This window comes from Pongo abelii, chromosome 1, assembly GCF_028885655.2.
Source record: "Pongo abelii isolate AG06213 chromosome 1, NHGRI_mPonAbe1-v2.0_pri, whole genome shotgun sequence".
Classification (NCBI taxonomy): Eukaryota; Metazoa; Chordata; class Mammalia; order Primates; family Hominidae; genus Pongo; species Pongo abelii.
In genome coordinates this window covers 20,965,361-20,984,361 of record NC_071985.2, presented here as the reverse complement: position 1 = coordinate 20,984,361, position 19,001 = coordinate 20,965,361, and the positions used below count along the sequence as shown (strand labels likewise).

Here is a 19,001-nt window from a genome sequence, read left to right as displayed (position 1 = left end):
AAAAAAGCCTGCAGCAGGCCGGGCGGGCGCGGTGGCTCCCGCCTGTAATCCCAGCACTGTGGGTGGGAGGCCGAGGCGGGTGGATCACCAGGTGAGGAGGTAGAGACCATCCCGGCTAACAGGGTGAAACCCCGTCTCTACCCAAAATAGAAAAAAAATCAGCCGGGCGTGGTGGCGGGCGCCTGCAGTCCCAGCTACTCGGGAGGCTGGGGCCGGAGAAGGGCGTGAACCCGGGAGGCGGAGCTTGCAGTGAGCCGAGATGGCGCCGCTGCACTCCAGCCTGGGCGACAGAGCGAGACTCCGTCTGGAAGAAGAGGAAAGAAAAAGCAAAAAGCCAAAGAAAAAGCCTACAGCACCCGGTATTCCCAGGCGGTCTCCCATCCAAGTACTAACCAGGCCCGACCCTGCTTAGCTTCCGAGATCAGACGAGATCGGGCGCGTTCAGGGTGGTATGGCCGTAGACGCCGAGACAGGCGCCTGGCTGCCCCAAGAGCCCGGCCCAGCCATGCCCGCCGGATTGCAGCCGTCACCGCCAGCCCGGGGCCGCGGGGCTCGGATCGGGGACCCCCGAGCCGCTCGCCCGCGGCCTTCCCCCGGCTCCCCAGCTCCCGAGCTTCCACCACATGGGGCCCGCTCGGAACAGGGAGTGCTCCGAGGCGTCAGGGCCCAGGGCCCACGATCCCGGGACCCCCTCCTGGTCCTCCGCCCTGCCGCGGAGGTGGCGTTTTGGGTCCCTCGCCGCTCAGGCGCTCCCGCGAGGCCCCCTCTTGCCCCACCCACCCGGAGCCGTCAGGGCTGGCCAAGGGCGACCAGCCAGCCGGGCCGCGCGGGGCCTTTCTCTCCCAACGCCCCCAGCACGGTCGCGTGTCCCGACCAAGGCCCGTCCGGCCGGTGGGCAAGAGGGCGCGGGGGCGGGTAGCGGGTCGGGGGGATGGCCCCGCTTTGCCCCGGGCTGCCACTAGAGGCGGCGGCCTGATCCCGGGTGAGAGGGGCTGAGAGAAACCCAGACACACCCCGCCACCACCAGGAGCAAATCCACTCCACCACACACAGACACACCCGGGCGCGCTCGCACGCGCGGGCGCTCGCTCGCACACGCACGCACGCACGCGCGCGCGAACACGCACACACACACACACACACACACACAGACTCACCCACTCAGACGCACACACACACACACAGACACACACACACGTACACACACACACGCGGCTTGAAGGAGAGCAAGGACGAGATGGATGGAGAGATAGAAACCGAGGGAGGGAGAGAGACAGCGATCGAGAGAGACAGGGGAGGGGGAGAGGGAAGGAGACAGACAGAGAGGCTGAGAAAGAGACAGGGACAGAGAAAGAGAGAGAGACAGAGAGACAGAGGGAAGACGGCAGAAGTAGCGCGAGGTCCAGGGGGAAACCTAGAAGAGAGTGGCGGAGGGAGCTAGAGAGCGAGAGCGATAGAGCCTTCGAGAGGAAGCGCCCGGCTCCGGTAGGCAGCGCCCTTTTGAGCAGGCCGGGATAGGGTGGAGGGGGCTTGGGCTGCGCCAGAACACGGGGGCCAGGCGGTCCCTGTGAGAGGACCAACGGAGCGCTGAGATGGGCTTTTACTTGGCTGAATTGCTTGCTTTGGAGGTGGGTTTCGTAGGTTCCTTCCTTTCTTGGCACCACCCTGTGCTCTGGGTGCCTGGCGGCGGGCCCCGGGATTTGCAGAGTGCGCCCGCCCGCCCGTTTGGCGGGAGCCGTGGCACCGGGCGGGGCCGGAGGCCTGGGTCTCTGGCGTGTCCTCGGGACTGGTGTTGACACGAAGTGGGGGGCCGTTGGGAATCCGGGTGCACAGGGACAGTTTTCCTGGTGGCTGGCGAAGCAATGTCCTTCCCCCGGGTGAAGCAGCCCGTGCGTTCCGGAGCCGAGGTCTGGGCTGGCGCCTGTGGCACCCGCTGACCCTGCCCGCCCCTTCCCCCGGTTTGGAAGGTTGCGACGACGGCGCGCCGCCCGGTGGGTGAATTGAATGGCCTGGGCGTTCCGGGAGCGGGAAGGCACCGCGAACGGCAGGGGACCCGCGCCTGCGGCTCTGGGGTCCGGCCCCCTGCCCTCCCAGGCTGGAGCCGGGCTCCTGGCGGGGCGGCGGCGAGGCGGAAGCGGTGGGATGCTGCTGCCCGGCGTGCAGTAGGGGCGGACCCCCAGGAGGAGGTCCCCGGCTGGGCTGCGGCGGAGGTGTAGGTGGGCGATAAAGGGGGAGCAGAGCGAGGGGATGTTGGGGAGCATGGCGACTGTAAGGGGAAGGGAGGCAGCGGGGAAGCCAAAAAAGCCTGCAGCAGGCCGGGCGGGCGGGGTGGCTCCCGCCTGTAATCCCAGCACTGTGGGTGGGAGGCCGAGGCGGGTGGATCACCAGGTGAGGAGGTGGAGACCATCCCGGCTAACAGGGTGAAACCCCGTCTCTACGCAAAATAGAAAAAAAATCAGCCGGGCGTGGTGGCGGGCGCCTGCAGTCCCAGCTACTCGGGAGGCTGGGGCCGGAGAAGGGCGTGAACCCGGGAGGCGGAGCTTGCAGTGAGCCGAGATGGCGCCGCTGCACTCCAGCCTGGGCGACAGAGCGAGACTCCGTCTGGAAGAAGAGGAAAGAAAAAGCAAAAAGCCAAAGAAAAAGCCTACAGCACCCGGTATTCCCAGGCGGTCTCCCATCCAAGTACTAACCAGGCCCGACCCTGCTTAGCTTCCGAGATCAGACGAGATCGGGCGCGTTCAGGGTGGTATGGCCGTAGACGCCGAGACAGGCGCCTGGCTGCCCCAAGAGCCCGGCCCAGCCATGCCCGCCGGATTGCAGCCGTCACCGCCAGCCCGGGGCCGCGGGGCTCGGATCGGGGACCCCCGAGCCCCTCGCCCGGGGCCTTCCCCCGGCTCCCCAGCTCCCGAGCTTCCACCACATGGGGCCCGCTCGGAACAGGGAGTGCTCCGAGGCGTCAGGGCCCAGGGCCCACGATCCCGGGACCCCCTCCTGGTCCTCCGCCCTGCCGCGGAGGTGGCGTTTTGCGTCCCTCGCCGCTCAGGCGCTCCCGCGAGGCCCCCTCTTGCCCCACCCACCCGGAGCCGTCAGGGCTGGCCAAGGGCGACCAGCCGGCCGGGCCGCGCGGGGCCTTTCTCTCCCAACGCCCCCAGCACGGTCGCGTGTCCCGACCAAGGCCGGTCCGGCCGGTGGGCAAGAGGGCGCGGGGGCGGGTAGCGGGTCGGGGGGGTGGCCCCGCTTTGCCCCGGGCTGCCACTAGAGGCGGCGGCCTGATCCCGGGTGAGAGGGGCTGAGAGAAACCCAGACACACCCCGCCACCACCAGGAGCAAATCCACTCCCCCACACACAGACACACCCGGGCGCGCTCGCACGCGCCGGCGCTCGCTCGCACACGCACGCACGCGCGCACACACACACACACACACAGACTCACCCACTCAGACACACACACACACACACACAGACTCACCCACTGAGACACACACACACACACACACACAGACACACACACGTACACACACACACGCGGCTTGAAGGAGAGCAAGGACGAGATGGATGGAGAGATAGAAACCGAGGGAGGGAGAGAGACAGCGATCGAGAGAGACAGGGGAGGGGGAGAGGGAAGGAGACAGACAGAGAGGCTGAGAAAGAGACAGGGACAGAGAAAGAGAGAGAGACAGAGAGACAGAGGGAAGACGACAGAAGTAGCGCGAGGTCCAGGGGGAAACCTAGAAGAGAGAGGCGGAGGGAGCTAGAGAGCGAGAGCGATAGAGCCTTCGAGAGGAAGCGCCCGTCTCCGGTAGGCAGCGCCCTTTTGAGCAGGCCGGGATAGGGTGGAGGGGGCTTGGGCTGCGCCAGAACACGGGGGCCAGGCGGTCCCTGTGAGAGGACCAACGGAGCGCTGAGACGGGCTTTTACTTGGCTGAATTGCTTGCTTTGGAGGTGGGTTTCGTAGGTTCCTTCCTTTCTTGGCACCACCCTGTGCTCTGGGTGCCTTGCGGCGGGCCCCGGGATTTGCAGAGTGCGCCCGCCCGCCCGTTTGGCGGGAGCCGTGGCACCGGGCGGGGCCGGAGGCCTGGGTCTCTGGCGTGTCCTCGGGACTGGTGTTGACACGAAGTGGGGGGCCGTTGGGAATCCGGGTGCACAGGGACTGTTTTCCTGGTGGCTGGCGAAGCAATGTCCTTCCCCCGGGTGAAGCAGCCCGTGCGTTCCGGAGCCGAGGTCTGGGCTGGCGCCTGTGGCACCCGCTGCCCCTGCCCGCCCCTTCCCCCGGTTTGGAAGGTTGCGACGACGGCGCGCCGCCCGGTGGGTGAATTGAATGGCCTGGGCGTTCCGGGAGCGGGAAGGCACCGCGAACGGCAGGGGACCCGCGCCTGGGGCTCTGGGGTCCGGCCCCCTGCCCTCCCAGGCTGGAGCCGGGCTCCTGGCGGGGCGGCGGCGAGGCGGAAGCGGTGGGATGCTGCTGCCCGGCGTGCAGTAGGGGCGGACCCCCAGGAGGAGGTCTCCGGCTGGGCTGCGGCGGAGGTGTAGGTGGGCGATAAAGGGGGAGCAGAGCGAGGGGAGGTTGGGGAGCATGGTGACCGTAGGGGGAAGGGAGGCAGCGGGGAAGCCAAAAAAGCCTGCAGCAGGCCGGGCGGGCGCGGTGGCTCCCGCCTGTAATCCCAGCACTGTGGGTGGGAGGCCGAGGCGGGTGGATCACCAGGTGAGGAGGTAGAGACCATCCCGGCTAACAGGGTGAAACCCCGTCTCTACCCAAAATAGAAAAAAAATCAGCCGGGCGTGGTGGCGGGCGCCTGCAGTCCCAGCTACTCGGGAGGCTGGGGCCGGAGAAGGGCGTGAACCCCGGAGGCGGAGCTTGCAGTGAGCCGAGATGGCGCCGCTGCACTCCAGCCTGGGCGACAGAGCGAGACTCCGTCTGGAAGAAGAGGAAAGAAAAAGCAAAAAGCCAAAGAAAAAGCCTACAGCACCCGGTATTCCCAGGCGGTCTCCCATCCAAGTACTAACCAGGCCCGACCCTGCTTAGCTTCCGAGATCAGACGAGATCGGGCGCGTTCAGGGTGGTATGGCCGTAGACGCCGAGACAGGCGCCTGGCTGCCCCAAGAGCCCGGCCCAGCCATGCCCGCCGGATTGCAGCCGTCACCGCCAGCCCGGGGCCGCGGGGCTCGGATCGGGGACCCCCGAGCCGCTCGCCCGCGGCCTTCCCCCGGCTCCCCAGCTCCCGAGCTTCCACCACATGGGGCCCGCTCGGAACAGGGAGTGCTCCGAGGCGTCAGGGCCCAGGGCCCACGATCCCGGGACCCCCTCCTGGTCCTCCGCCCTGCCGCGGAGGTGGCGTTTTGGGTCCCTCGCCGCTCAGGCGCTCCCGCGAGGCCCCCTCTTGCCCCACCCACCCGGAGCCGTCAGGGCTGGCCAAGGGCGACCAGCCGGCCGGGCCGCGCGGGGCCTTTCTCTCCCAACGCCCCCAGCACGGTCGCGTGTCCCGACCAAGGCCCGTCCGGCCGGTGGGCAAGAGGGCGCGGGGGCGGGTAGCGGGTCGGGGGGGTGGCCCCGCTTTGCCCCGGGCTGCCACTAGAGGCGGCGGCCTGATCCCGGGTGAGAGGGGCTGAGAGAAACCCAGACACACCCCGCCACCACCAGGAGCAAATCCACTCCCCCACACACAGACACACCCGGGCGCGCTCGCACGCGCGGGCGCTCGCTCGCACACGCACGCACGCACGCGCGCACGAACACGCACACACACACACACACACACACACAGACTCACCCACTCAGACGCACACACACACACACAGACACACACACACACGTACACACACACACGCGGCTTGAAGGAGAGCAAGGACGAGATGGATGGAGAGATAGAAACCGAGGGAGGGAGAGAGACAGCGATCGAGAGAGACAGGGGAGGGGGAGAGGGAAGGAGACAGACAGAGAGGCTGAGAAAGAGACAGGGACAGAGAAAGAGAGAGAGACAGAGAGACAGAGGGAAGACGGCAGAAGTAGCGCGAGGTCCAGGGGGAAACCTAGAAGAGAGTGGCGGAGGGAGCTAGAGAGCGAGAGCGATAGAGCCTTCGAGAGGAAGCGCCCGGCTCCGGTAGGCAGCGCCCTTTTGAGCAGGCCGGGATAGGGTGGAGGGGGCTTGGGCTGCGCCAGAACACGGGGGCCAGGCGGTCCCTGTGAGAGGACCAACGGAGCGCTGAGACGGGCTTTTACTTGGCTGAATTGCTTGCTTTGGAGGTGGGTTTCGTAGGTTCCTTCCTTTCTTGGCACCACCCTGTGCTCTGGGTGCCTGGCGGCGGGCCCCGGGATTTGCAGAGTGCGCCCGCCCGCCCGTTTGGCGGGAGCCGTGGCACCGGGCGGGGCCGGAGGCCTGGGTCTCTGGCGTGTCCTCGGGACTGGTGTTGACACGAAGTGGGGGGCCGTTGGGAATCCGGGTGCACAGGGACAGTTTTCCTGGTGGCTGGCGAAGCAATGTCCTTCCCCCGGGTGAAGCAGCCCGTGCGTTCCGGAGCCGAGGTCTGGGCTGGCGCCTGTGGCACCCGCTGACCCTGCCCGCCCCTTCCCCCTGTTTGGAAGGTTGCGACGACGGCGCGCCGCCCGGTGGGTGAATTGAATGGCCTGGGCGTTCCGGGAGCGGGAAGGCACCGCGAACGGCAGGGGACCCGCGCCTGCGGCTCTGGGGTCCGGCCCCCTGCCCTCCCAGGCTGGAGCCGGGCTCCTGGCGGGGCGGCGGCGAGGCGGAAGCGGTGGGATGCTGCTGCCCGGCGTGCAGTAGGGGCGGACCCCCAGGAGGAGGTCCCCGGCTGGGCTGCGGCGGAGGTGTAGGTGGGCGATAAAGGGGGAGCAGAGCGAGGGGAGGTTGGGGAGCATGGCGACTGTAGGGGGAAGGGAGGCAGCGGGGAAGCCAAAAAAGCCTGCAGCAGGCCGGGCGGGCGCGGTGGCTCCCGCCTGTAATCCCAGCACTGTGGGTGGGAGGCCGAGGCGGGTGGATCACCAGGTGAGGAGGTGGAGACCATCCCGGCTAACAGGGTGAAACCCCGTCTCTACGCAAAATAGAAAAAAAATCAGCCGGGCGTGGTGGCGGGCGCCTGCAGTCCCAGCTACTCGGGAGGCTGGGGCCGGAGAAGGGCGTGAACCCGGGAGGCGGAACTTGCAGTGAGCCGAGATGGCGCCGCTGCACTCCAGCCTGGGCGACAGAGCGAGACTCCGTCTGGAAGAAGAGGAAAGAAAAAGCAAAAAGCCAAAGAAAAAGCCTACAGCACCCGGTATTCCCAGGCGGTCTCCCATCCAAGTACTAACCAGGCCCGACCCGGCTTAGCTTCCGAGATCAGACGAGATCGGGCGCGTTCAGGGTGGTATGGCCGTAGACGCCGAGACAGGCGCCTGGCTGCCCCAAGAGCCCGGCCCAGCCATGCCCGCCGGATTGCAGCCGTCACCGCCAGCCCGGGGCCGCGGGGCTCGGATCGGGGACCCCCGAGCCGCTCGCCCGCGGCCTTCCCCCGGCTCCCCAGCTCCCGAGCTTCCACCACATGGGGCCCGCTCGGAACAGGGAGTGCTCCGAGGCGTCAGGGCCCAGGGCCCACGATCCCGGGACCCCCTCCTGGTCCTCCGCCCTGCCGCGGAGGTGGCGTTTTGCGTCCGTCGCCGCTCAGGCGCTCCCGCGAGGCCCCCTCTTGCCCCACCCACCCGGAGCCGTCAGGGCTGGCCAAGGGCGACCAGCCGGCCGGGCCGCGCGGGGCCTTTCTCTCCCAACGCCCCCAGCACGGTCGCGTGTCCCGACCAAGGCCGGTCCGGCCGGTGGGCAAGAGGGCGCGGGGGCGGGTAGCGGGTCGGGGGGGTGGCCCCGCTTTGCCCCGGGCTGCCACTAGAGGCGGCGGCCTGATCCCGGGTGAGAGGGGCTGAGAGAAACCCAGACACACCCCGCCACCACCAGGAGCAAATCCACTCCCCCACACACAGACACACCCGGGCGCGCTCGCACGCGCCGGCGCTCGCTCGCACACGCACGCACGCGCGCACACACACACACACACACAGACTCACCCACTCAGACACACACACACACACACACAGACTCACCCACTGAGACACACACACACACACACACACAGACACACACACGTACACACACACACGCGGCTTGAAGGAGAGCAAGGACGAGATGGATGGAGAGATAGAAACCGAGGGAGGGAGAGAGACAGCGATCGAGAGAGACAGGGGAGGGGGAGAGGGAAGGAGACAGACAGAGAGGCTGAGAAAGAGACAGGGACAGAGAAAGAGAGAGAGACAGAGAGACAGAGGGAAGACGACAGAAGTAGCGCGAGGTCCAGGGGGAAACCTAGAAGAGAGAGGCGGAGGGAGCTAGAGAGCGAGAGCGATAGAGCCTTCGAGAGGAAGCGCCCGTCTCCGGTAGGCAGCGCCCTTTTGAGCAGGCCGGGATAGGGTGGAGGGGGCTTGGGCTGCGCCAGAACACGGGGGCCAGGCGGTCCCTGTGAGAGGACCAACGGAGCGCTGAGACGGGCTTTTACTTGGCTGAATTGCTTGCTTTGGAGGTGGGTTTCGTAGGTTCCTTCCTTTCTTGGCACCACCCTGTGCTCTGGGTGCCTTGCGGCGGGCCCCGGGATTTGCAGAGTGCGCCCGCCCGCCCGTTTGGCGGGAGCCGTGGCACCGGGCGGGGCCAGAGGCCTGGGTCTCTGGCGTGTCCTCGGGACTGGTGTTGACACGAAGTGGGGGGCCGTTGGGAATCCGGGTGCACAGGGACTGTTTTCCTGGTGGCTGGCGAAGCAATGTCCTTCCCCCGGGTGAAGCAGCCCGTGCGTTCCGGAGCCGAGGTCTGGGCTGGCGCCTGTGGCACCCGCTGCCCCTGCCCGCCCCTTCCCCCGGTTTGGAAGGTTGCGACGACGGCGCGCCGCCCGGTGGGTGAATTGAATGGCCTGGGCGTTCCGGGAGCGGGAAGGCACCGCGAATGGCAGGGGACCCGCGCCTGCGGCTCTGGGGTCCGGCCCCCTGCCCTCCCAGGCTGGAGCCGGGCTCCTGGCGGGGCGGCGGTGAGGCGGAAGCGGTGGGATGCTGCTGCCCGGCGTGCAGTAGGGGCGGACCCCCAGGAGGAGGTCTCCGGCTGGGCTGCGGCGGAGGTGTAGGTGGGCGATAAAGGGGGAGCAGAGCGAGGGGAGGTTGGGGAGCATGGTGACCGTAGGGGGAAGGGAGGCAGCGGGGAAGCCAAAAAAGCCTGCAGCAGGCCGGGCGGGCGCGGTGGCTCCCGCCTGTAATCCCAGCACTGTGGGTGGGAGGCCGAGGCGGGTGGATCACCAGGTGAGGAGGTAGAGACCATCCCGGCTAACAGGGTGAAACCCCGTCTCTACCCAAAATAGAAAAAAAATCAGCCGGGCGTGGTGGCGGGCGCCTGCAGTCCCAGCTACTCGGGAGGCTGGGGCCGGAGAAGGGCGTGAACCCGGGAGGCGGAGCTTGCAGTGAGCCGAGATGGCGCCGCTGCACTCCAGCCTGGGCGACAGAGCGAGACTCCGTCTGGAAGAAGAGGAAAGAAAAAGCAAAAAGCCAAAGAAAAAGCCTACAGCACCCGGTATTCCCAGGCGGTCTCCCATCCAAGTACTAACCAGGCCCGACCCTGCTTAGCTTCCGAGATCAGACGAGATCGGGCGCGTTCAGGGTGGTATGGCCGTAGACGCCGAGACAGGCGCCTGGCTGCCCCAAGAGCCCGGCCCAGCCATGCCCGCCGGATTGCAGCCGTCACCGCCAGCCCGGGGCCGCGGGGCTCGGATCGGGGACCCCCGAGCCGCTCGCCCGCGGCCTTCCCCCGGCTCCCCAGCTCCCGAGCTTCCACCACATGGGGCCCGCTCGGAACAGGGAGTGCTCCGAGGCGTCAGGGCCCAGGGCCCACGATCCCGGGACCCCCTCCTGGTCCTCCGCCCTGCCGCGGAGGTGGCGTTTTGGGTCCCTCGCCGCTCAGGCGCTCCCGCGAGGCCCCATCTTGCCCCACCCACCCGGAGCCGTCAGGGCTGGCCAAGGGCGACCAGCCGGCCGGGCCGCGCGGGGCCTTTCTCTCCCAACGCCCCCAGCACGGTCGCGTGTCCCGACGAAGGCCCGTCCGGCCGGTGGGCAAGAGGGCGCGGGGGCGGGTAGCGGGTCGGGGGGGTGGCCCCGCTTTGCCCCGGGCTGCCACTAGAGGCGGCGGCCTGATCCCGGGTGAGAGGGGCTGAGAGAAACCCAGACACACCCCGCCACCACCAGGAGCAAATCCACTCCCCCACACACAGACACACCCGGGCGCGCTCGCACGCGCGGGCGCTCGCTCGCACACGCACGCACGCACGCGCGCGCGAACACGCACACACACACACACACACACACACAGACTCACCCACTCAGACGCACACACACACACACAGACACACACACACGTACACACACACACGCGGCTTGAAGGAGAGCAAGGACGAGATGGATGGAGAGATAGAAACCGAGGGAGGGAGAGAGACAGCGATCGAGAGAGACAGGGGAGGGGGAGAGGGAAGGAGACAGACAGAGAGGCTGAGAAAGAGACAGGGACAGAGAAAGAGAGAGAGACAGAGAGACAGAGGGAAGACGGCAGAAGTAGCGCGAGGTCCAGGGGGAAACCTAGAAGAGAGTGGCGGAGGGAGCTAGAGAGCGAGAGCGATAGAGCCTTCGAGAGGAAGCGCCCGGCTCCGCTAGGCAGCGCCCTTTTGAGCAGGCCGGGATAGGGTGGAGGGGGCTTGGGCTGCGCCAGAACACGGGGGCCAGGCGGTCCCTGTGAGAGGACCAACGGAGCGCTGAGACGGGCTTTTACTTGGCTGAATTGCTTGCTTTGGAGGTGGGTTTCGTAGGTTCCTTCCTTTCTTGGCACCACCCTGTGCTCTGGGTGCCTGGCGGCGGGCCCCGGGATTTGCAGAGTGCGCCCGCCCGCCCGTTTGGCGGGAGCCGTGGCACCGGGCGGGGCCGGAGGCCTGGGTCTCTGGCGTGTCCTCGGGACTGGTGTTGACACGAAGTGGGGGGCCGTTGGGAATCCGGGTGCACAGGGACAGTTTTCCTGGTGGCTGGCGAAGCAATGTCCTTCCCCCGGGTGAAGCAGCCCGTGCGTTCCGGAGCCGAGGTCTGGGCTGGCGCCTGTGGCACCCGCTGCCCCTGCCCGCCCCTTCCCCCGGTTTGGAAGGTTGCGACGACGGCGCGCCGCCCGGTGGGTGAATTGAATGGCCTGGGCGTTCCGGGAGCGGGAAGGCACCGCGAACGGCAGGGGACCCGCGCCTGCGGCTCTGGGGTCCGGCCCCCTGCCCTCCCAGGCTGGAGCCGGGCTCCTGGCGGGGCGGCGGCGAGGCGGAAGCGGTGGGATGCTGCTGCCCGGCGTGCAGTAGGGGCGGACCCCCAGGAGGAGGTCTCCGGCTGGGCTGCGGCGGAGGTGTAGGTGGGCGATAAAGGGGGAGCAGAGCGAGGGGAGGTTGGGGAGCATGGTGACCGTAGGGGGAAGGGAGGCAGCGGGGAAGCCAAAAAAGCCTGCAGCAGGCCGGGCGGGCGCGGTGGCTCCCGCCTGTAATCCCAGCACTGTGGGTGGGAGGCCGAGGCGGGTGGATCACCAGGTGAGGAGGTAGAGACCATCCCGGCTAACAGGGTGAAACCCCGTCTCTACCCAAAATAGAAAAAAAATCAGCCGGGCGTGGTGGCGGGCGCCTGCAGTCCCAGCTACTCGGGAGGCTGGGGCCGGAGAAGGGCGTGAACCCGGGAGGCGGAGCTTGCAGTGAGCCGAGATGGCGCCGCTGCACTCCAGCCTGGGCGACAGAGCGAGACTCCGTCTGGAAGAAGAGGAAAGAAAAAGCAAAAAGCCAAAGAAAAAGCCTACAGCACCCGGTATTCCCAGGCGGTCTCCCATCCAAGTACTAACCAGGCCCGACCCTGCTTAGCTTCCGAGATCAGACGAGATCGGGCGCGTTCAGGGTGGTATGGCCGTAGACGCCGAGACAGGCGCCTGGCTGCCCCAAGAGCCCGGCCCAGCCATGCCCGCCGGATTGCAGCCGTCACCGCCAGCCCGGGGCCGCGGGGCTCGGATCGGGGACCCCCGAGCCGCTCGCCCGCGGCCTTCCCCCGGCTCCCCAGCTCCCGAGCTTCCACCACATGGGGCCCGCTCGGAACAGGGAGTGCTCCGAGGCGTCAGGGCCCAGGGCCCACGATCCCGGGACCCCCTCCTGGTCCTCCGCCCTGCCGCGGAGGTGGCGTTTTGGGTCCCTCGCCGCTCAGGCGCTCCCGCGAGGCCCCCTCTTGCCCCACCCACCCGGAGCCGTCAGGGCTGGCCAAGGGCGACCAGCCAGCCGGGCCGCGCGGGGCCTTTCTCTCCCAACGCCCCCAGCACGGTCGCGTGTCCCGACCAAGGCCCGTCCGGCCGGTGGGCAAGAGGGCGCGGGGGCGGGTAGCGGGTCGGGGGGATGGCCCCGCTTTGCCCCGGGCTGCCACTAGAGGCGGCGGCCTGATCCCGGGTGAGAGGGGCTGAGAGAAACCCAGACACACCCCGCCACCACCAGGAGCAAATCCACTCCACCACACACAGACACACCCGGGCGCGCTCGCACGCGCGGGCGCTCGCTCGCACACGCACGCACGCACGCGCGCGCGAACACGCACACACACACACACACACACACACAGACTCACCCACTCAGACGCACACACACACACACAGACACACACACACGTACACACACACACGCGGCTTGAAGGAGAGCAAGGACGAGATGGATGGAGAGATAGAAACCGAGGGAGGGAGAGAGACAGCGATCGAGAGAGACAGGGGAGGGGGAGAGGGAAGGAGACAGACAGAGAGGCTGAGAAAGAGACAGGGACAGAGAAAGAGAGAGAGACAGAGAGACAGAGGGAAGACGGCAGAAGTAGCGCGAGGTCCAGGGGGAAACCTAGAAGAGAGTGGCGGAGGGAGCTAGAGAGCGAGAGCGATAGAGCCTTCGAGAGGAAGCGCCCGGCTCCGGTAGGCAGCGCCCTTTTGAGCAGGCCGGGATAGGGTGGAGGGGGCTTGGGCTGCGCCAGAACACGGGGGCCAGGCGGTCCCTGTGAGAGGACCAACGGAGCGCTGAGATGGGCTTTTACTTGGCTGAATTGCTTGCTTTGGAGGTGGGTTTCGTAGGTTCCTTCCTTTCTTGGCACCACCCTGTGCTCTGGGTGCCTGGCGGCGGGCCCCGGGATTTGCAGAGTGCGCCCGCCCGCCCGTTTGGCGGGAGCCGTGGCACCGGGCGGGGCCGGAGGCCTGGGTCTCTGGCGTGTCCTCGGGACTGGTGTTGACACGAAGTGGGGGGCCGTTGGGAATCCGGGTGCACAGGGACAGTTTTCCTGGTGGCTGGCGAAGCAATGTCCTTCCCCCGGGTGAAGCAGCCCGTGCGTTCCGGAGCCGAGGTCTGGGCTGGCGCCTGTGGCACCCGCTGACCCTGCCCGCCCCTTCCCCCGGTTTGGAAGGTTGCGACGACGGCGCGCCGCCCGGTGGGTGAATTGAATGGCCTGGGCGTTCCGGGAGCGGGAAGGCACCGCGAACGGCAGGGGACCCGCGCCTGCGGCTCTGGGGTCCGGCCCCCTGCCCTCCCAGGCTGGAGCCGGGCTCCTGGCGGGGCGGCGGCGAGGCGGAAGCGGTGGGATGCTGCTGCCCGGCGTGCAGTAGGGGCGGACCCCCAGGAGGAGGTCCCCGGCTGGGCTGCGGCGGAGGTGTAGGTGGGCGATAAAGGGGGAGCAGAGCGAGGGGATGTTGGGGAGCATGGCGACTGTAAGGGGAAGGGAGGCAGCGGGGAAGCCAAAAAAGCCTGCAGCAGGCCGGGCGGGCGGGGTGGCTCCCGCCTGTAATCCCAGCACTGTGGGTGGGAGGCCGAGGCGGGTGGATCACCAGGTGAGGAGGTGGAGACCATCCCGGCTAACAGGGTGAAACCCCGTCTCTACGCAAAATAGAAAAAAAATCAGCCGGGCGTGGTGGCGGGCGCCTGCAGTCCCAGCTACTCGGGAGGCTGGGGCCGGAGAAGGGCGTGAACCCGGGAGGCGGAGCTTGCAGTGAGCCGAGATGGCGCCGCTGCACTCCAGCCTGGGCGACAGAGCGAGACTCCGTCTGGAAGAAGAGGAAAGAAAAAGCAAAAAGCCAAAGAAAAAGCCTACAGCACCCGGTATTCCCAGGCGGTCTCCCATCCAAGTACTAACCAGGCCCGACCCTGCTTAGCTTCCGAGATCAGACGAGATCGGGCGCGTTCAGGGTGGTATGGCCGTAGACGCCGAGACAGGCGCCTGGCTGCCCCAAGAGCCCGGCCCAGCCATGCCCGCCGGATTGCAGCCGTCACCGCCAGCCCGGGGCCGCGGGGCTCGGATCGGGGACCCCCGAGCCCCTCGCCCGGGGCCTTCCCCCGGCTCCCCAGCTCCCGAGCTTCCACCACATGGGGCCCGCTCGGAACAGGGAGTGCTCCGAGGCGTCAGGGCCCAGGGCCCACGATCCCGGGACCCCCTCCTGGTCCTCCGCCCTGCCGCGGAGGTGGCGTTTTGCGTCCCTCGCCGCTCAGGCGCTCCCGCGAGGCCCCCTCTTGCCCCACCCACCCGGAGCCGTCAGGGCTGGCCAAGGGCGACCAGCCGGCCGGGCCGCGCGGGGCCTTTCTCTCCCAACGCCCCCAGCACGGTCGCGTGTCCCGACCAAGGCCGGTCCGGCCGGTGGGCAAGAGGGCGCGGGGGCGGGTAGCGGGTCGGGGGGGTGGCCCCGCTTTGCCCCGGGCTGCCACTAGAGGCGGCGGCCTGATCCCGGGTGAGAGGGGCTGAGAGAAACCCAGACACACCCCGCCACCACCAGGAGCAAATCCACTCCCCCACACACAGACACACCCGGGCGCGCTCGCACGCGCCGGCGCTCGCTCGCACACGCACGCACGCGCGCACACACACACACACACACAGACTCACCCACTCAGACACACACACACACACACACAGACTCACCCACTGAGACACACACACACACACACACACAGACACACACACGTACACACACACACGCGGCTTGAAGGAGAGCAAGGACGAGATGGATGGAGAGATAGAAACCGAGGGAGGGAGAGAGACAGCGATCGAGAGAGACAGGGGAGGGGGAGAGGGAAGGAGACAGACAGAGAGGCTGAGAAAGAGACAGGGACAGAGAAAGAGAGAGAGACAGAGAGACAGAGGGAAGACGACAGAAGTAGCGCGAGGTCCAGGGGGAAACCTAGAAGAGAGAGGCGGAGGGAGCTAGAGAGCGAGAGCGATAGAGCCTTCGAGAGGAAGCGCCCGTCTCCGGTAGGCAGCGCCCTTTTGAGCAGGCCGGGATAGGGTGGAGGGGGCTTGGGCTGCGCCAGAACACGGGGGCCAGGCGGTCCCTGTGAGAGGACCAACGGAGCGCTGAGACGGGCTTTTACTTGGCTGAATTGCTTGCTTTGGAGGTGGGTTTCGTAGGTTCCTTCCTTTCTTGGCACCACCCTGTGCTCTGGGTGCCTTGCGGCGGGCCCCGGGATTTGCAGAGTGCGCCCGCCCGCCCGTTTGGCGGGAGCCGTGGCACCGGGCGGGGCCGGAGGCCTGGGTCTCTGGCGTGTCCTCGGGACTGGTGTTGACACGAAGTGGGGGGCCGTTGGGAATCCGGGTGCACAGGGACTGTTTTCCTGGTGGCTGGCGAAGCAATGTCCTTCCCCCGGGTGAAGCAGCCCGTGCGTTCCGGAGCCGAGGTCTGGGCTGGCGCCTGTGGCACCCGCTGCCCCTGCCCGCCCCTTCCCCCGGTTTGGAAGGTTGCGACGACGGCGCGCCGCCCGGTGGGTGAATTGAATGGCCTGGGCGTTCCGGGAGCGGGAAGGCACCGCGAACGGCAGGGGACCCGCGCCTGCGGCTCTGGGGTCCGGCCCCCTGCCCTCCCAGGCTGGAGCCGGGCTCCTGGCGGGGCGGCGGCGAGGCGGAAGCGGTGGGATGCTGCTGCCCGGCGTGCAGTAGGGGCGGACCCCCAGGAGGAGGTCTCCGGCTGGGCTGCGGCGGAGGTGTAGGTGGGCGATAAAGGGGGAGCAGAGCGAGGGGAGGTTGGGGAGCATGGTGACCGTAGGGGGAAGGGAGGCAGCGGGGAAGCCAAAAAAGCCTGCAGCAGGCCGGGCGGGCGCGGTGGCTCCCGCCTGTAATCCCAGCACTGTGGGTGGGAGGCCGAGGCGGGTGGATCACCAGGTGAGGAGGTAGAGACCATCCCGGCTAACAGGGTGAAACCCCGTCTCTACCCAAAATAGAAAAAAAATCAGCCGGGCGTGGTGGCGGGCGCCTGCAGTCCCAGCTACTCGGGAGGCTGGGGCCGGAGAAGGGCGTGAACCCCGGAGGCGGAGCTTGCAGTGAGCCGAGATGGCGCCGCTGCACTCCAGCCTGGGCGACAGAGCGAGACTCCGTCTGGAAGAAGAGGAAAGAAAAAGCAAAAAGCCAAAGAAAAAGCCTACAGCACCCGGTATTCCCAGGCGGTCTCCCATCCAAGTACTAACCAGGCCCGACCCTGCTTAGCTTCCGAGATCAGACGAGATCGGGCGCGTTCAGGGTGGTATGGCCGTAGACGCCGAGACAGGCGCCTGGCTGCCCCAAGAGCCCGGCCCAGCCATGCCCGCCGGATTGCAGCCGTCACCGCCAGCCCGGGGCCGCGGGGCTCGGATCGGGGACCCCCGAGCCGCTCGCCCGCGGCCTTCCCCCGGCTCCCCAGCTCCCGAGCTTCCACCACATGGGGCCCGCTCGGAACAGGGAGTGCTCCGAGGCGTCAGGGCCCAGGGCCCACGATCCCGGGACCCCCTCCTGGTCCTCCGCCCTGCCGCGGAGGTGGCGTTTTGGGTCCCTCGCCGCTCAGGCGCTCCCGCGAGGCCCCCTCTTGCCCCACCCACCCGGAGCCGTCAGGGCTGGCCAAGGGCGACCAGCCGGCCGGGCCGCGCGGGGCCTTTCTCTCCCAACGCCCCCAGCACGGTCGCGTGTCCCGACCAAGGCCCGTCCGGCCGGTGGGCAAGAGGGCGCGGGGGCGGGTAGCGGGTCGGGGGGGTGGCCCCGCTTTGCCCCGGGCTGCCACTAGAGGCGGCGGCCTGATCCCGGGTGAGAGGGGCTGAGAGAAACCCAGACACACCCCGCCACCACCAGGAGCAAATCCACTCCCCCACACACAGACACACCCGGGCGCGCTCGCACGCGCGGGCGCTCGCTCGCACACGCACGCACGCACGCGCGCACGAACACGCACACACACACACACACACACACACAGACTCACCCACTCAGACGCACACACACACACACAGACACACACACACGTACACACACACACGCGGCTTGAAGGAGAGCAAGGACGAGATGGATGGAGAGATAGAAACCGAGGGAGGGAGAGAGACAGCGATCGAGAGAGACAGGGGAGGGGGAGAGGGAAGGAGACAGACAGAGAGGCTGAGAAAGAGACAGGGACAGAGAAAGAGAGAGAGACAGAGAGACAGAGGGAAGACGGCAGAAGTAGCGCGAGGTCCAGGGGGAAACCTAGAAGAGAGTGGCGGAGGGAGCTAGAGAGCGAGAGCGATAGAGCCTTCGAGAGGAAGCGCCCGGCTCCGGTAGGCAGCGCCCTTTTGAGCAGGCCGGGATAGGGTGGAGGGGGCTTGGGCTGCGCCAGAACACGGGGGCCAGGCGGTCCCTGTGAGAGGACCAACGGAGCGCTGAGACGGGCTTTTACTTGGCTGAATTGCTTGCTTTGGAGGTGGGTTTCGTAGGTTCCTTCCTTTCTTGGCACCACCCTGTGCTCTGGGTGCCTGGCGGCGGGCCCCGGGATTTGCAGAGTGCGCCCGCCCGCCCGTTTGGCGGGAGCCGTGGCACCGGGCGGGGCCGGAGGCCTGGGTCTCTGGCGTGTCCTCGGGACTGGTGTTGACACGAAGTGGGGGGCCGTTGGGAATCCGGGTGCACAGGGACAGTTTTCCTGGTGGCTGGCGAAGCAATGTCCTTCCCCCGGGTGAAGCAGCCCGTGCGTTCCGGAGCCGAGGTCTGGGCTGGCGCCTGTGGCACCCGCTGCCCCTGCCCGCCCCTTCCCCCGGTTTGGAAGGTTGCGACGACGGCGCGCCGCCCGGTGGGTGAATTGAATGGCCTGGGCGTTCCGGGAGCGGGAAGGCACCGCGAACGGCAGGGGACCCGCGCCTGCGGCTCTGGGGTCCGGCCCCCTGCCCTCCCAGGCTGGAGCCGGGCTCCTGGCGGGGCGGCGGCGAGGCGGAAGCGGTGGGATGCTGCTGCCCGGCGTGCAGTAGGGGCGGACCCCCAGGAGGAGGTCTCCGGCTGGGCTGCGGCGGAGGTGTAGGTGGGCGATAAAGGGGGAGCAGAGCGAGGGGAGGTTGGGGAGCATGGTGACCGTAGGGGGAAGGGAGGCAGCGGGGAAGCCAAAAAAGCCTGCAGCAGGCCGGGCGGGCGCGGTGGCTCCCGCCTGTAATCCCAGCACTGTGGGTGGGAGGCCGAGGCGGGTGGATCACCAGGTGAGGAGGTAGAGACCATCCCGGCTAACAGGGTGAAACCCCGTCTCTACCCAAAATAGAAAAAAAATCAGCCGGGCGTGGTGGCGGGCGCCTGCAGTCCCAGCAGCTACTCGGGAGGCTGGGGCCGGAGAAGGGCGTGAACCCGGGAGGCGGAGCTTGCAGTGAGCCGAGATGGCGCCGCTGCACTCCAGCCTGGGCGACAGAGCGAGACTCCGTCTGGAAGAAGAGGAAAGAAAAAGCAAAAAGCCAAAGAAAAAGCCTACAGCACCCGGTATTCCCAGGCGGTCTCCCATCCAAGTACTAACCAGGCCCGACCCTGCTTAGCTTCCGAGATCAGACGAGATCGGGCGCGTTCAGGGTGGTATGGCCGTAGACGCCGAGACAGGCGCCTGGCTGCCCCAAGAGCCCGGCCCAGCCATGCCCGCCGGATTGCAGCCGTCACCGCCAGCCCGGGGCCGCGGGGCTCGGATCGGGGACC

At 67.9% G+C, this 19,001-nt stretch overlaps 9 non-coding genes across 9 annotated transcripts; all 9 read right to left on the bottom strand.

The window, feature by feature from the left end:
- Positions 1–344: 344 nt before the first annotated feature.
- On the bottom strand, positions 345–463 carry LOC129052575 (5S ribosomal RNA). The gene has a single exon (XR_008517636.1). It is a non-coding gene; the product is annotated as a 5S ribosomal RNA (ribosomal RNA).
- A 2,178-nt stretch (positions 464–2,641) lies between these two features.
- On the bottom strand, positions 2,642–2,760 carry LOC129052574 (5S ribosomal RNA). The gene has a single exon (XR_008517635.1). It is a non-coding gene; the product is annotated as a 5S ribosomal RNA (ribosomal RNA).
- A 2,196-nt stretch (positions 2,761–4,956) lies between these two features.
- LOC129052573 (5S ribosomal RNA) lies at positions 4,957–5,075 on the bottom strand. Its single transcript, XR_008517634.1, has one exon. It is a non-coding gene; the product is annotated as a 5S ribosomal RNA (ribosomal RNA).
- Positions 5,076–7,255: 2,180 nt separating this feature from the next.
- On the bottom strand, positions 7,256–7,374 carry LOC129052626 (5S ribosomal RNA). The gene has a single exon (XR_008517707.1). It is a non-coding gene; the product is annotated as a 5S ribosomal RNA (ribosomal RNA).
- A 2,196-nt stretch (positions 7,375–9,570) lies between these two features.
- On the bottom strand, positions 9,571–9,689 carry LOC129052572 (5S ribosomal RNA). Its single transcript, XR_008517633.1, has one exon. It is a non-coding gene; the product is annotated as a 5S ribosomal RNA (ribosomal RNA).
- A 2,178-nt stretch (positions 9,690–11,867) lies between these two features.
- On the bottom strand, positions 11,868–11,986 carry LOC129052570 (5S ribosomal RNA). The gene has a single exon (XR_008517632.1). It is a non-coding gene; the product is annotated as a 5S ribosomal RNA (ribosomal RNA).
- A 2,178-nt stretch (positions 11,987–14,164) lies between these two features.
- LOC129052568 (5S ribosomal RNA) lies at positions 14,165–14,283 on the bottom strand. The gene has a single exon (XR_008517628.1). It is a non-coding gene; the product is annotated as a 5S ribosomal RNA (ribosomal RNA).
- A 2,196-nt stretch (positions 14,284–16,479) lies between these two features.
- On the bottom strand, positions 16,480–16,598 carry LOC129052567 (5S ribosomal RNA). The gene has a single exon (XR_008517627.1). It is a non-coding gene; the product is annotated as a 5S ribosomal RNA (ribosomal RNA).
- A 2,181-nt stretch (positions 16,599–18,779) lies between these two features.
- Positions 18,780–18,898, bottom strand: LOC129052566 (5S ribosomal RNA). The gene has a single exon (XR_008517626.1). It is a non-coding gene; the product is annotated as a 5S ribosomal RNA (ribosomal RNA).
- Positions 18,899–19,001: the final 103 nt, after the last annotated feature.